The 17,087-nt window shown below is 33.2% G+C and overlaps 1 long non-coding RNA gene across 3 annotated transcripts in view; it reads left to right on the top strand.

Annotated features, from left to right (window-relative positions):
• The window catches only part of LOC104910725 (uncharacterized), a 183,315-nt gene that overhangs the window by 90,902 nt on the left and 75,326 nt on the right, over window positions 1–17,087 (top strand). For all 3 annotated transcript variants that reach the window (XR_014882784.1, XR_014882783.1, XR_004159625.2), the window contains exon 4: window positions 13,810–13,925. This is a non-coding gene — a long non-coding RNA (uncharacterized LOC104910725). The remainder of the gene's footprint in view (window positions 1–13,809; window positions 13,926–17,087) is intronic.

Below are 17,087 nucleotides of genomic sequence, written 5' to 3'. Positions count from 1 at the left end.
CTGAAGATATGAAGCTGAGTTTTCATTTGGTCAAAATGAGCGTCTAAGAGAACACACAGCAAAACTGCATCAAGCTTTGGCCTCTGCACCGAGAATAGGAGATAAAGATTACTTTTGATCTTTTTTGTAATCTTTAGAAATAATTGGCTGGGGGTTAAACCAAACATTTTGTAGTGGCATTGGTTTTTCTCCTAATCCCCAATTACAAATTGTACAAGTAGGTGTAGTTACGTTTCAGTTTACTACCATATGGAGACTTGTTTGTGTATTTCCCTGTGGTGGTTTCCAATCTGAATTAAAGGACAGGGACCTTCATCATTCCTTCAAAGAAAAACAAACAACAACAACAACACAAACAAACAAACAACAACAACAAAAACAACAAAAAAACTGTAGTCTCTCAACACCTGTCCCCTTTCTCCTTTCTTTGCTCCTTATCTTCCTTTTAAACTTCTTTTTCACTTTCAAGATTTAAGTCTTGTCACAGGGGTTGAAAAAAACTGTATTTTAAGTTGATGGATATTCTATTTTTCTGACAGATACTTGTTAGTGTAAGAGAATGACTGTAGAAGGAAACAGGAAAATTTGGCAGTATACAGGCCCTTCTTCAGGTCTCATATAAGCAAGCAAATTTCAAAGGAGAATACAATGTGCAAACAATTGCTTCAGCTGCAATTGTCTGTGCTTCAAAACATCTCAAAGAAAAGGCAACTGTTGACCAAGGAGATGAGAGAATGTTGATAAGCAGAAGGGATAGAAAGAAGGAAAAGATGGTTATTTATTGGGAGAAAGGAGACAAAGTAGATGAAGTTGATAGATGAGGAAGATTGAGTAGCTTCATGAAAGCAATCCCTTTGCTGGCTCTAAGATGTTTGTTATCTAATAGAGCTAAAATTTTCTGTTTCTAATTTAAGTTTCTGGAAGAAATTTTAATCTTTTTTGCATTAGGACTGAGAGATTAAGGAAGTGACTGGTCTATAAAAAACATACTCTCATGTTACTGGATGTTTTAACGTTTTATTCATTACTTGAGTTGATTCATTCTGGTGTGTAGAAAGTATTTGTTTAGTTCTGGTTTATCACTGGATAAAGTGTACTACATTTAAAGAAATGCAAGACCTTGGAAAGATGGCTATTCTATTTTGGGAAGTGTTTATCATGGCCATTTGCAAATACATTAGCAGATTTTTGTCACCCCCTCAATCAAGCCAGTTGGTGTTTCCTAGACCTTAGTGAATTTGCATCTAATTATGCATTTGGTTAAGCTTGGGAATATTTGAAGTTCAAGATACATTGTTCCAATGTAATTTTTTTATGCCAGTGTAGATCATAATTGTTTAATGATTTATTGTAAAAATATCTTCCTAATGCAGTGACAACTGGGATTACTTAAATTCTATTTTTTTCCTTTCCTTTTTTTCTTTTTTCTTTTTTTTTTTTAATTTTCATTAAAGAAAATTATTTCATTTTATTTGAAAACTTTTTTTTTTTTTTTTTTTTTTTTTTTTTTTAATAATCTGGGATAAATATCTTGAACCAAACTCCATTCTGGTTCTCACATTCTTTTTATGAAGAAATGTGGGGAGCATCTGTTTCAAGTTTGTTTGGGACTGACTGGATGGTGGCTACTTCTGTAAGATGTATTTGTAAGTTTCTGTTTATCAGAATTTCTATGTTGACAGTAGACACTTTATTTTGTCATCTCAGTGTCTAGGAAAATTTTGCTTGTGTAGGCATGTTTCACAATTAGGTTAATAGGTGTATAATGCTTACTCAGTTCATAGTGGAAATTGGCTTCCAGTGCAAGTGATGAAAATATTTCTGTCCGATAGGTTTATCGAAGACTTAGTGTTGCAGTTATTTTAAATTTTTTCTTCAATGCATCTCCTAGGGAAAGTACATTTTGGGATCATCTCAGTGCCAGTTATTAAATGTGTGTTTGTTTTTTCTTAAAGATTTTTGTGTGTTTAGCAGATTCTAAACATTCCATTTTACTCTGATAAGTACCTTTGGTAAGCCGTGAAGCACCATGATGGGCTTGCCCTCAGATTGAATACATTCCTGCTACCCTGAAGGGAAGAAAGAGGGGTTATATTGTGTAATTTTTAGGAGAAACTGGTTATTTTGCAGAAAATTTGCTTTTTACGTTATGAGAGGATGGTTTTAAGGGTGGTTTTGATGATCTAATAATTCCTTAAAGGTTTCCCCACAACTAGACATCTTTGGCCTTGCCAGGATTCTTGTTTTCCTTGGCCTGGATACAGTATAAACATTTTTCAGGTGGGAGGGGTAGGAGAAAAAGGACTATTGTGTTTTTTTTTTTTTTTTTTTTTTTTTTTCCTTGGAGTTGGTAAAGGAATTATTTAATTCTGATCAAGAATTTAATTAATTAGGTAGTCATTTCTCCTTTGTAGCTCCGAGTAGGATCTACTAGAGAGTAGCTAATTAGCCTTGCTAATATAATTTTGGATGAGTCTTTTTCATGGTGGATTTTTTTTTTGTTGGTTGATATGTTTTTGGATAGTGGTACTTCGATTAATCTCATATTCAGAAATTGAAGTGGTATCTTCATGTGCTGAATTGTTCTATTTATGAAGTAGTGATATTTCTCATGCAGTCATATTGCTGTTAAGATAGATATTGTCACTGTCATATTTTTTGTTACTGAATGGCTGATACTGAGTAATACCAATGTTGGTTAAGTTGTAGCATTTCTATAATGTTGCAGTTGCTAGCTGTGAATTTGTTATTAGTATGGATTTCTTCTCTCAGTTTCTCGCTCCTAGAATCAGCTAGATGAATATAATTTCTAGTTTTTTTTTTTTTGTTTTTGTTTTTCCCATTTTCTCCTTCTTCTCTTGTCTCCAGAAATCACAAAATGTTTGGAACTAGGTTAGGTTGGCAGAGGGCTTCAGACAAGTACTCTAGGAAGCTAACAAATCCAGCATAACAACTTTGTTGCTTTGTTTTACTACTTGTTTCATGGTTCAAATACCAAATGAGAAATTTCAGTATACTCCATGCTTTGCTGTTGTTTTAATTGTAGTGGAGTAAGTTTTAAGCAAGGGAAGACTTTTTGTCAATGTTGTCTGCTAGACGAAATTGTAAACTTAGAGATAATAAAGAAAATGTTACAAGTTAGTCTAGTACAGATACAACATCTTTCTTTACATTGTATAACTGAAGTCAACACAGATTTTCTTTCCTGATTCTTCTTGTCTTTGAAGATTCAAGTGATTTGGTTCAGAACATTAATTGACTTTTACATGCTTCTGTATATTTGAAATCATTGCTTGTCAGCACAGTGATACAATTAGTTTTAATTTGATTGATTAATCTATATGTACTCTTCCAGAAAAGAAAGCATAAGCATACAAATAGTGCATAATACTTGTAGATTACTTTACCTTTATAAAAAATCTAATAATAATAGAACCAGGCATGCATATGTTGGTGTATGTTCATCATTTATTTTTAGTTTGAAATGTAATTCTTGTACAGTAATGTTGCTAGGACACACATTCCTGTCTTGCAAGACAGACCCACTAACCAATGGAAGGAGCACAGGGATATTTTGAAACAAAGAACAGAAACATAGCTGGTTAGTACTGACTCTGTAGTTAGTGATTTATTAAGGTAAAAAGTACTTTAGGAAGCCTTTTTGAGGAAGATTCAGGGAAGATCCCTGCCCACATCTACCAGAGAACAACATGCATGAGTGCAGACATCTTACAATGATTTCCCCAAACTAATTGGAATATTATGATGAGTTTTTGGAACTGTTCAAGCAAACTCAACCCACCTTGTGTCATCCTATGTATATTTATGATTTTGCATGATAAATAATCAACCAAAAGGTGTTATGGTGTGTGAGTTAGGAGGAGATATCCCCCTTGTACCTGGCGCTGTAATAAACAGACCTACTTTCCTGCTTTATAACCTTATGTGGGTTATACGGTTTTCTGCATGTCAAATTTGAGAGTTTTTTTATCTTATCCAGGAAACAGAACTGAAGTGTTTATAGTTTAATTTTTTCACTGGATTTGCATCTATTAACATCAGTGGTTCTGTGTCATCTAGTTTCTTGTTGTTGTTGTTTTGTTTTGAAAAAAAAAAAAAAAAACCGAAATAGACATTTTAACATACCGATTTACATCACATGCTAAAATATAAAGGAGTAATTCTGACATAAACTAATGTGATTCTCGAGTAGGATTCATTCTTCCTACGCAGAGGAACAGAAATATGTGCAGAATGGCTTTATTTATTTGTTGACTTATACACAGATCTTCACATTGACAAAGTACTTGGTATTGAGCTGCTTGTATGTTCCAAGCAACTGAGATGTTTAATGTTAATTCCAGACACAAAGAGAACCTGATCTCTGTGAAATATGTCCTTTAAGTAGTGTTATGAATGCTGCTGTTGGCAGATTTCAACAGCAGCAAGTTAAATAGCTATGGCCTTTCTAATGGAGTCACTGTAGTCAAAAGGTTTTGAGGGAATATGGGATAATTTGATCAATGAAAAGGTCAAAAAAGTGGTACACTGGGGGAAACCTTCAGGGTTGTTTTTTTTTAATATTACTTGCAAGGAAATTAACACATAATTTTAAAGATTGACTCAAGTGATATGAAGTTAAATGTGCTGTAATTGCTTTTTACTGATGTGATTTTGATTTATTAGACCCATTAAGATTTTTTTCTTGTTCTCTTGTTCTTTTTATTCTTCTTTTGATATTATGGAACTGGAAACAGAGGGAGGAACAGTTGAAAATTTGTCTGAAAGCAGTATTGGCAAAAGCCCAATTTTTGAGATATTTCTATGAACCTATAAATTATAAGACTTGACAGTGAAACCATATTTCTTGAACTCCTTAATCTACAGTAGGTACTGTACATTTTTTAGAGCTAATCTGTAACTCAGGATGAGATTATATCTAGAACTGCTAGTTCAGCAAGGTCCAGTAGCAGCTCAGAGTCCATATAATACATTTGTTGGACATTCAATTTTACTTAAGAAGTGAGAGATTAAAATAAAGAGAGAAATATATGATGAAATTGATAAACAAAGATTTTCTTGATGTGTTACTTACATTAAAAAAACATTTTTTGTGGTTTCACAGAAATTATATTGACATTCGTATCTTTTAGTGGCTGTGTGGTCAGTAATTTCAGACTCATTTGATAGGTATCATTTTTCATAGGTAAGTGCACTGTTGCAAATAAACAAGTATATAAACTTGGGGATTAGAGTTTGCTGAAGAGGGAATGTGTAGAAGACAGATAATCTAGGCCAGTTTCATACTTCAGAGCACCGCTTTGCTGGTCTGCTGTTCATTAGCAACACACTTTGTGCTAATGGTTTAGTCTGACTCATTATCAATCACTATCACTAAGTATTCAAACAGATGGTCCTTAATGATCATATCCCACATTAGCTGGGGCATAGAACTGCATGGAGTGGGTATCAAGTCATTAGTGCTGGAGGTCCTGGTCCTCACAGGATTCAGTTACTGCAGGGCTAGGCTCCAGCCCTCCTTAGTTAGGAAAGCTGAAGCCAAAGTGTGACCCTTTTCAATTTTTAATGCTCATCTTTGCTGTTCCATGCTCCTTATCTCATTCTCAAAAGAAAAGAGAGAGGACTTGATCTGCTCCTGGCAGTGCATCTTGTTTTTTGGAATATGAACTCTTCTGACCTCTTCACAAGTATTTCCTTCTTGTTTTTCATCCTTTTATTTTTGCAGACTTTATTGCTTGCACCTTTTCCTATTTCCTGGTTTACAGTTATGCCTCCGTTCTCTGTTTGACTGCATGCAATTACATGTTTATATATGTAAGCTTGGCTGTATTAGAAACTACATGTATGTTGTTGCTACTTACCAACTAGCCATGTTACAGATTACCCACATGCTACTTATTTTAGTGTGCTTCAATTAGGTTTCAAGTCAAGAAAGTACTAACATCCTATTTACTTCCATCTCAGGTGCAGTAATCTTCTACATTGGTTACAGTGCACAGGGGTATTTTTGTCGCTTTGAATTGGGGCTCAAATAGAAAGGTGGAGAATTTTATATCAAATGAAGTTCTACAGGTACTCAACAGGATTCTACAGGAGAAGGATGGTGGTTTTATTTATTTATTTATTTTTTTTAATGATGTATTTAGGCAATAGGTTTTTGGATCGTTGTCTGGAAATGTGGAATAAAAAAAATACTTTCATTTGTCTTTCTGAAGGTATCATAGCATTGTGATGCAAACTACTTGCACGTTGTACATGTATAGTTTACATGGGAAGAACTGGGAACGAAAATAGTCATGTACTTGGAGGACTAAGAACAAGCAGTTAGAATTCTGACACTTGAGCTAGCCCATTTAAAGCACTGAATGTGTGTTTTTGACATTAAAACAAATTGTTGCTTTTCTTTGCGTAGTTTACTATATGTTTCAACTGAGTTATCTAGCATTTTTATTTGAGTGAAACAGGTTTTACGCTATTGACATAAGCAATAAATGTTTGTTTTTTTTTTTAACAAAAAACAGGCTCTGGATCTGGTTTCAAATTCTCAGCCATGAAAACAAGTTTTCTCTGAGGTCTTATTGTTTGAAATATTGAAGAATTGTATTTTTAGAATAAAAATGTACATTCTCGGTTTTTTTTTTCAAATTTTTGTGTTCGTAATTTAGCAACAAATGGGAATAATTTAAAATTGTTAGTAGGAAAGTTAGCATGTAATTTTGTTGTGCCATTAGAATACAACTCTTAATGGGGAAAAGTATATTTATAATTATCAAGTTTTTTCCTAAGGAAGGATTAATACATTTTATATTACAAACTGTCATGGGAAATAATGTAGTATCATTTCTACTCTACGTGCAGAACTCACCAATTCCCTTCTAGGCTTGAACAAATATTACATGAGTGAGGGCTCTTGTAAAATGTTATGTTTTGAAATAGATTTCATTTAGGGTTTCTAGTGATAATTTATTTCTTCCTTTATGCTGATGTTTCTTCTTCTGTTATTAGTATAATAACAGATATCTTATTTGCATATAAATAGATTTCACTATTTGCTGAAGCAGAGCCCTAATATGTTTCTTCTTTCCATGGACATTGTTAAATAAGATAGAACATTGCAGTGATCAGCAGTCATGAATTGTAATAATTTTCTTGGTTGAAACTCTTTAAAGTGCATCAACTGTGACACTTCTGTGAATACTTCAGAGTTTAGATGTTGTTTATAATATCAAGAACAAGAGAAATCACTTGGTTCCCATCTTTGTAAAAATCATCTTTGTAACCATGCTGTTTCAGAAATATTTATAGGTAGATGCTGAAAATGGTAGCTCTTTGGGAACCTATTCTTAAGTAATATTTTGTTGTGCTTTCTTGCCATTTTAGTTCAAGAAATTTGGGAATATTTTTATCATGAAAACAACTCTGCAAAAAAATATGATTTAGTTGTGATCTTCAAGCTTATAGTTCATATATCTCTACCTAGCATAGTCATTTAAAAGACTCAGAGACAAAGATAAACTTAGTGTCTCAGAACAAAAATTTACTGTTGCTTGTACACAACCATCTAAACACATAGATATATCTGTGTAATCAAGCTGATATAAAGGAAGATTAATGTGATTGTGCTTCTGTATGCGTGCATGTATGCACTGTAACATTATATGGTTAATGTGCTTCTGGCTGAGTTTTAATGTGTACATGTCTGTAAATTATTTTTACCAGCAGAGGTCACTCAGGGTAAGGTGAACAATACTTTCATCTTTTTAAAGAAGTCATGAACTTCATTAGGTGCTGTGAGACACATACTGAAAATGATGCATCTTCAAAAGCACACAACCTGTGCTTGCTCTTTCTTTTAGTCGTGTATTTGTTGCTGCATGAGCTTTAGCATGTATTGACTAGGAAAAGTCAAGCATTTTAAAACTTGTAACTGATGTATTCCACAAAGTAGTCAAAAAAATGTTGGACTATAGGGGCATTTATTTTTTGCTGCTCTGGATAAAAAAACACAATAGATATCTAATGTTTATTTTATAAATTATTTACCACAAAGAGTAGCTTTTGATGAATTCATCTTGTTTCTTGAACAAAGTCTTTGGCATGAACATCAGTTACTATTATTTTCTCGAAATGTTGCAATAAATCTATTTATCTGGAATTGATAATATGTACTACTTTCTCCTCTGTATGATGACTCTGTAAGTGGTGTTCTCTTAACAGATTTGCTCAGTGTGTATATATTACGCTACTAATTACAAAATACACTTTAAAAATAATTTGTTCCTTCTATGACTACTGACATATGGCACCTTTTTTTAGGAAGAAGGAGGGTATGTGCTCATGTAATTTCAATAGAGTGAAATGTGCAGGTGTTACTGGGAATATAAAATAACCTGTGGAATCTTCTTCTGTGTATCATCTTTCATATGATAATGATGCCAAAACTAAAAAATGTCCATCATACTGTCAGTGCTCAGAAAGTGACAGATATCTTTGAACTGAACAGAAATTTTTGAAAGGTGATTAAAGCAGAAGCTGATATTGTCATTGCACTCACTCTAAAAAAAAAAATAAATTTTCCTTTAAAACCACCAAAGAATTAAAATATGAAGAATCAAAGTTATGATATGCTGCAGTTATCAGAAATGAAATTCATTATGACATATCTATCCCAGTAAAGAAATAGAAAGGATGTGTCCAGTTGTCAGTCCTCTCTCAAAACCTCAGTTATCATTTATCATAATTTTATATAATTTTTATTGCAATTTCATTGCAATAGAGGATTGTGCATGTCATTCTAGAAGGGTTTGTCAAACTATTTGACATAAAAATATTTTACACTACCTTGGACAAATATAGGAAAAGAAATTATTTCAGCACTGTTAATGCTATTATTATTTTTTCTTGTTCTCTTGTCTTTAAAACCATATGCCTGGAAGCTAGACTCTGTGAATTTGGAACATTCAGAGGAGTGTACAGATTTTAAGTTTGTACATAACTAAGATGAAAAATAGTAAATTAAGTAAAGCAAAGATAAGGAATAAAACTAATATTTTTTTTCTTTATATGTATACCTTGTGGTTTTCCATAACTTTTGTCTTTTTCCCCACTGTAAATCAACTTATGAAAGCTAAAAATTATCTGACCTTGGAGGCAACTCCTTTTTTAATTTAAGCTTTTAGAATAAGTCATAAAATAGCCAGGAAAGGTCTTATTACTAGAAAGATTACTTACTTTCCCTTTTATTTGTTCTATTACATTTTTTACTTGCAGTTCTTGATCGCGTAGTTTTGAGCTGCTGACGTTGTAAGCAATTGTAAAGAATAAAATTTTAGGAATCACATAAGTAGATGGTTACACTCCTCTGTATCTGATGAATACATATGATATTCAAAGCAGTGGAAGTGGTGTAAGTGTAAAGTTATTTCATTGGAAAGTTTAGGCATCAGTCCTTTTTGAAACCAATGACAAACATGGATAAATACAAATATGCTTGTGTCTTGTCATACTGACAATTTAGGCACTTCAGAAAAAGAGAAAGGGTCATATTCTGAGAACTTTATATACATTTTCATGCATAAATGGAGTAGTAATTACTGGGAAACTAGAATCTTTTGCTCTTTTCCATAAATACTAAGCATTTTCCCATTCCTACTATAGAAACTACCCATTAAATGTTCCAAATGAAGAATGAAGTTATTGTACTGGTGTGACCTCATCTCAAGCACTGTGTGCAGTTTTGGATACCACAACATAAGAAAGTAATAAAACTATTAGAAACTGTCCAAAAGAAAGCTAAGGAGACGGTGAAGGGTCTGCAGATCAAGATACATATTTATGAGGAGCAGCTTAGTTTCCTTGGTTTGCTCAGCTCAGAGCAGATATGAGGGGAGGCCTCTTGGCAGCCTTCCCTCTGACATCCAACCTAAATTTTCCCTTCCTCAACTTAAAACCATTTCCCCTTGTCCTACTTTTACAATGATTCTTGTACATCCCTTCCATCTCAAGATATTCTATGGTTCTTTGGTTGTTCTAATGCATTAAATTCCTTTGTTGTTAGCGAGCTAGTAATATTTATGATTCCAAAATGTGTAAATAGTTTATATTAATAATAAAAAAATCCTTATGTCCTTAATCAGATTATCCCTAAAAAATTAATTTTATTCATATATGTATATTGATTGTATCCTGCTATACAGGTTTTGAATTCCACAGAAAAATGAATAATGCTACACAGTGCATTTACATACTCCAGACACTAACAAGCAGAAAAATGTTTCATTTCCTTTCCCACCAGAGATTCAAGATCCTCTTGACTTTGCAAGCTTCTGCCTTTGATTCTCCTGTCCATTCTCAGTCTGGACTCAGATTCGCTATAATTACATCCAATGAGTTGTTCACTGTTTGAGAAATCAATTTGTTTTACTGGTTATGATTTGGTGGATACTGCCTTTCAGCTTTGGGAACCTTTCTTCCACTGCTTGCAAATTTTGTGCAAAGATCTTGCTGCTGTGTTTACTGTAAACAGGCTATGAAGTATCTTGGCTACTGCTGTTTAGCAGTCTTCATTCCCCAAAATATATTTTTATATCTACATTTCCCTTTTCTCAGGAAAGGGGAGAAGAAATAGTTTCTCCATCTTCTTCTTTTGCTTGAGCATCTCACAGTCTTGCAGAACCTGAGATCAGGACCTGAATGATGCAGAAGGGGAAGAGTCCCTCTTGACTATTTTGGTCCTGTTTCCAGCTCTCATCTCAGATGATATGCTGATTTTTAAACTGCTGCTCCACTGATAGGAAACGGGAGAGGGGTAGCTGGAACAGAAGACGACACTGCTTATTTTATAATCATAAAAGAAAGATTTTGTCACACACCTAGTGCAGCAGAAACCTTTTTCCTGACTTAGACATTGGAAAAGATAGACCACATGAATGTATGTAGGATCTTAGGCAAACAATGAGGGGAGGATCTGCTAATCTGATCAAATTCCTGATGCCTACTTGAGTAAACATATTGCAAATTATGTATATGATATTTTTTTGATAGAAAAATAGATTTAAGTGAAAGAGAACCTTCTTTGTCTGCGTTGATTTTTTTTTCCATGTCAATTTTGCAGTTGTTTTATATTTATAATCATCTTGCTTGTTATCTCCAATATTTGTTTCCTTTAGCATTAATTGATAGTAGCTATTGAACAATTAATGTAATTTTTGTTATAAATAAAGATCAGATCACATCAGACTAGTGAAGCCTGATATGGTCACCTCTTTATAAGTTCCCATGCAATATATACTTTTGTGCACTTTTTCATGTTTTATTAAAATACAGATTATTTAGTATTATTCTGTTTTTATCCAATACCTCTCTGACAGAATTATTAGAAGAATAAGTAAACCTCATGTTTCCTAGATAGAATTATTATTTCCATTATACATTATTTTTCCCATTTCTTATTTTTGTATCAGAGTTCATGGGAAGGAAGATCAGAATATATCAGAAACTTAGCATCTCATAGCTTTTATAAAACGTTGTACAAGTTGTTAACAATAAAGTAATGCAACAAGAAAGTAGTATGTGGATCACAAATTCATTGCAAAGACAAATCCATGCCTCTGATCTAGTTAAGATTTAAAATCTCTTGTTTGCAAGAGCAATTATCCAGACCTCTTCTAACACTCAGATCAAGAAGCCAAAAGCACAGATTTTCATTTTAAATTACCCATTCCTCTTGTTCTCTGCTGTTTATGCCCTGTAGCATTGGGTGACATTTCATACAGAGTGCATTACCATACAACTGGAAAATATAAAATTATAAGAATTACCTGCTTCTGATTTTCCCATTATACGTCAGTCAGGATGCAGACATACTTTTTCCAAGGTATTTGATTTCCAACGAGAAGTTTCTATTCTTCACTGACCTGTGATTAAATTGTGGCATTTTAGTAAATAAATGGAAGATACTCTACATAATTCAATGTGGAAGTTATGCTTGAAACACAATGCAGATCTTTGACCTGTATCATGCGTGTGGCAGCAAACATCATAGAGAATGTATTCTTAGATAAAATCTGTAGAGTACAGAGACATTTTAATGCTTAATATTTTAAAGCAGTTATAATGTAGAAGAGAAAGAAATAACATCAAGCAGCTTGTCAAATTGTCTTTTTATCATCTAATACAGAGAAAATGATTATATATATTATTTTTATATATCTAAATGTATATAATATATTTAAAATAATTTACATCCAAAACTTCATTATAATTTTCTGAAGTATCGAAAATTGTATATTGCTTTGAGAACGAATTTTTAGCAAACTCATGAGAAGTACTAAGAGCAGAAAACCTGTTAGAATTCAAAATAAAGCTGAATTATTTTTTGCAAGTGACTCACTAAATAATGTGTGCTCAAGTTCTGTGATATAAGGTAGATCTTGATCACCAGATGAAGTGTATTTATCTTTCTATTCAGGCTAACCCTGATCTAGACACAGTTCCTAGATAAATGAGATTCTAATCTTGTTCCAATAGACCTCGTTGTTTGATTGAGACCTGCATGCAGTCATTTCTTGGCTGTTGTCTAGGAAAAATACTTGCTTTTTTTTTTTTTTTTTTTTTTTTTTTTTTTTAATCACAGCAGTGCCTGGGAGGCCTGATAATGCTCTGTTGTGTCAGTTGCTGTACAAATATACAAAGAAAAGATCACTGAAAACACAAATGTCCAATATCTGGACTTGGGTAAAGATCAGAGAGTAAAAGGGAAAATACATCTATAGGGAAAGTCCAGATTGATTCTGTGAAGTGGAAATTAGGAAAGAATGACTTTCCATCTAGTGCATCTAGTGTTCCTAAATGTTGCAATCTCCTGGTTTTATGGTTAAAATTAAATTAATTGCAAAGCTCCTGTCCTTTACTGACTGTGTATCACTGTAAGGAAATCCACCCATTCCACAGTAAAGGCAGAAGAAGTCATTGGCAAATGTAAAGTATCTGGTATTTCTGTTAAGCAATATAGTGTTTGGTACGTGAATCTTTGTGCAGGATCATAAATTTTCCTTATTGATACTGCAATCATAGGCAAATTTTCTGAGGTATTCAGAACTTTTTGGAAAACATAGCAACAAAATCACAAAAACTAAGTAAGGAAATGTTCAGCAACAGTGTTTTACAAAGTCCTTGTAGGCACATAGGAATGCAGTGCTTATTTTCATTTGTTAATTTTAACATGCTGAATAAGGTCTTGTATAAGCTAATAAATCAGTTTGGTCAAGCAGGGAGGATTTTAAATGGGGAAAATTTTTCCTAAACAAGACTTAAAGACATCTCTGATGTAGGAACGATGAGATGGTGTTATAACAGCCCAATGTATCCTCCAACCCATTTTACCTGATATTCTGTGTATGTATCACCTGATTCTTTCTATTTTAATATTATGAAATTTGTCTCTTCTATGGTAAGTGATTTGTTGCTAGAAATGCCAAAGTTCCTATAGAATGGAGGCTGGACTGCCACTTTTCATTTCACAAAGTTAAACCACTTTGTCAGTATGGTCAAATATGTCTGTACTACTTGTCAGTAGCCTCTTATGGAAGATTGAAATGCATGATCTGCTTTTGATCCTATTGCATATACTTTTTAATTGTCAAGTAACCAGCTAACTCATTTTTTTCTCTGAAAGATAGTGATTTTGTTTACAGAATTAGATGAAGAAATGATTTAGTCCTTTTTTTTTTTTTTCTTTTAGTATTATTACTTACATATTTTAATTGCTCCTCCTCTCTGATTTTGTAGGTTCTGGTGCATACAAACCTGTGATGAAGTCTGCTTTCCACATTTCTGCATGTGATTCTGAAGTGCAGCATTTTAAGGAACCAAAAAAGACCACTCCTGGCCCTGGAAAATAGCAGGTTAGTCAGTACAGCCATTATTAGACAATTTTTGTCAGCTGATTTTGCACAAGTGGTAAAACTTGGACATGTTGGATAATATATGCAATCCAGTGTGTTAAGTTGCATGAGTATGTGCAATACCATCATATAAAATAATGTTTACAAGATAAATACAATTATTAGTGTGTATAATATGTTTATAAACGTGTTCTCAGAATTGATGAGTATTCATTGTGAGAAAAACAAATATTCTTCTCTATAGCATTGCTGGTTGATGAAGTATAACATACTTTCACATGTGAAAATTAGGCTTACGTTATCAAAACATAGCAAGATGATATAGTATTTATAGTTCATTTGAGAGTAAAAGAGGAAGCTTGTTTTGGGAAATTTTACTGAGATATTTGTAAACCTAACAATGAATCAATAAGAGGTGGTCTTGCCTTTCTGTTGAGTAACACTATCTTCTTTTCATGTGAGATAATATAAGTGACAGAAATTTTGGAATGAGCTCATCTCAGTTGAGTTGCAATCCTACCTTAATCTTACGTTGCATATAGTTTCTCATCCTGTGTTCACAAAAGTATGATTGGATACAAAACTGCAGACAATACAAAACTCGTTTATACTATATATCATGGAAAGCAACATAGTACATAAAATTCAGTATCATGATTACTATTTGTACATGTAGCATCAAACTTCTTGGAGTCATATTTCTGTTTCCTTTTCAAATATAACCGCAAGAGTCACTATATTTAAAACCTTTTATTTCTACAATCATAGTTTACATTTGTGGGAATGATATTTTTTCCAAATAAATTGTTTATAGTGTATTAGTAGGCAAGAGGATAGATGGCATTCATAGCATCTACTTATTGTTTTAGCTCCTACTTGCATTAACTAAGAACACTGCTGTGTTTGGTAGTACAGCCTTGGTGAAATGCTAGACTTTTTTAAAAAACTTTTTTACCTTCCAAGATTATAGTCAGCTTGCGAGACCTGAGAAACTTCACCGATGCACAAAAGAAATGTACAAACAAAGGAGCTCTCAGGTTGTACAATGTGCATAAGTTCTCAAAAAGCCAGTTAAGAGAAAGTAAAAATAAGATAAACCTTTGGGAAAGACAGTTAAACTTCAGTATATAAATCCAATTGGTGGAAATTAATTTAGCATACTTGTCACCCAAATACTGAATATGAAAATTAAATGTTTATGGTAGTTTAGTCAGTGTAAACATAACCCCGAAAAAATCTGAGCAGTTTATTTATCCTTATAGGAGAAAGGGCCAGTGTATTACTTGTCAACCCTGCTGAATTAGTCCTTATAATTCAGGCATAACACCTCTTTTGCGTGTGGGTTGAACCAGCAGAAGATCTGGGACTTCAGTAGGCATACTTTGCACTCAGTGACACAGTCTGTTTTTGTATGTGTTAACCAGCACATTTGAACTTGAAAGTCAAGCTTACATTTTGTACTCTTCTTTCCTACATGTACACTGTTTCTCCAAGGCATTGCATTGTCCTGTGTGTTATTAGTTTCTTGCTCAGATATTGTGCATCTGGCAGGAAGAGCTGTTTAAGACTGAAAGTTATAACATTCAGGATAAGAGCTCATTAAACGAGAGCATTTGAGAGGGGAAACTAGCAAAACTGGCTGAGATTCAGAGTGTTTTACATAGATGACTAAAAGATAAGAAAATACCATTTGTTTACATGGTGCCTTAATAAACTTAATACTTTCCTTTAATAAAGGAAAGAATTGCAGATTGAATGACTATTCATTTCAGTGTTGAATGAGGTGATCCATTCCATGTCTTTCATCTCACTGGATTCCTGGCAGGACAAGGTTTTTGTGTGTTCCAGGACTTTTCGAATTCACAATGTTATTTTTTCAGCTGCTTCAGAGGCTTTCTGCGAAGAGAAAAATATTTTTACTTAAAGATTACTTGATGTAAACAGGGAATGTAATGAGAAGCTTTTGCACTCAAATTAATAGTGAATTGTTGACTGCAGTGAAGCTATCTTGTTTTAAGCTAACTGTATGCCTAATGCCTTATTTCTAAACTTTCCTGGGGATTGCTACATATTTGTTCTGATCCTACTTTTCTAAGTGCTCCTTCCCATGTCATATCAAAACCGTTAATACACAGATTATTTGACTACTCTTTTATCCTAATTTGTAAACAGTCTTATGCTTCATTAAAAGTAGCCTTCAGAACGACTCATGACAATTCAAATGAAATAATTTGTTTCTTCCATCTATACTAACCATTAAGTAGCCCTAGTACATTCATCTCAATTACAAGTGTGTGGGAGTTCATCAAGTTCTTCTGATTGATTTCTTTGCATTGATTGGTTAGAATCACTGTCCTGAAGGAAATGTAACGGTATGTAGTGCTGAAAAACAAAGTAGTCAACACGTATTCTTTGTTCGTTATTTGTTACAGATAGTACAGCCAGTTAAAACAGCAGTAACTGTAGTAATTGTAAAGCAGAACTAAGCATCCCTACAATATAATAGCAGTACAAAATTGTTTGTATTGTTGTCAAATTGCTAGTCATTACTTAGTTTTAACTGTACAGAACCTCCTATTCAAAACTCTGCTAGAGTTTAATATACCATAAAAGATTCATTGGTCTTAATTTTTAGAGATAACTCTGCTAGGAGACAAAGCATTAGAGAGAAAGTCTCATGCAAGGCACTTCTGAGTTCTGTGTCTGAAGAAATCAAATGGAGCCTGTCATATGTATATAGAGTTCAGTCTACATCTATGTCTTTCATCAGTTCTGAATATTATGGATATTACATTGCTTGTGATTAAGACATAAAAGAATGACCAAGAATGACACAGAATTTAAATTCCTGTGTAATTTTGATTAATAATTTCTATTCTTTCCCCTTACAGTCTTCAGATTTTACCTGTAAATGATTGGAGGCAGAAAAATATGTTATGTACTATGCAAAAAGCGTACTTTTTACAGATTTATCAGCAACTTTAACTGTGACTTTTTCACAAGTGGAGGGTACTGTGTGACAAATTAAGCAAATACAATATTCCTATCAAAAATAAAGAAAAAAAGGAAAAAGTGAGAGGAGAAGATGCTTAGTTAGTCACTGGAAATTTGGGATGCATTTTTGTTGACCTGAGGAAAGCATACAGTAGCTCAATTATGTGC

Source organism: Meleagris gallopavo, chromosome 4 (assembly GCF_905368555.1).
Source record: "Meleagris gallopavo chromosome 4, MGAL_WU_HG_1.1, whole genome shotgun sequence".
Taxonomy (NCBI): domain Eukaryota; kingdom Metazoa; phylum Chordata; class Aves; order Galliformes; family Phasianidae; genus Meleagris; species Meleagris gallopavo.
The sequence above is the reverse complement of the archived record's forward strand: the minus strand, read 5'-3'. Positions and strand labels throughout refer to the sequence as shown.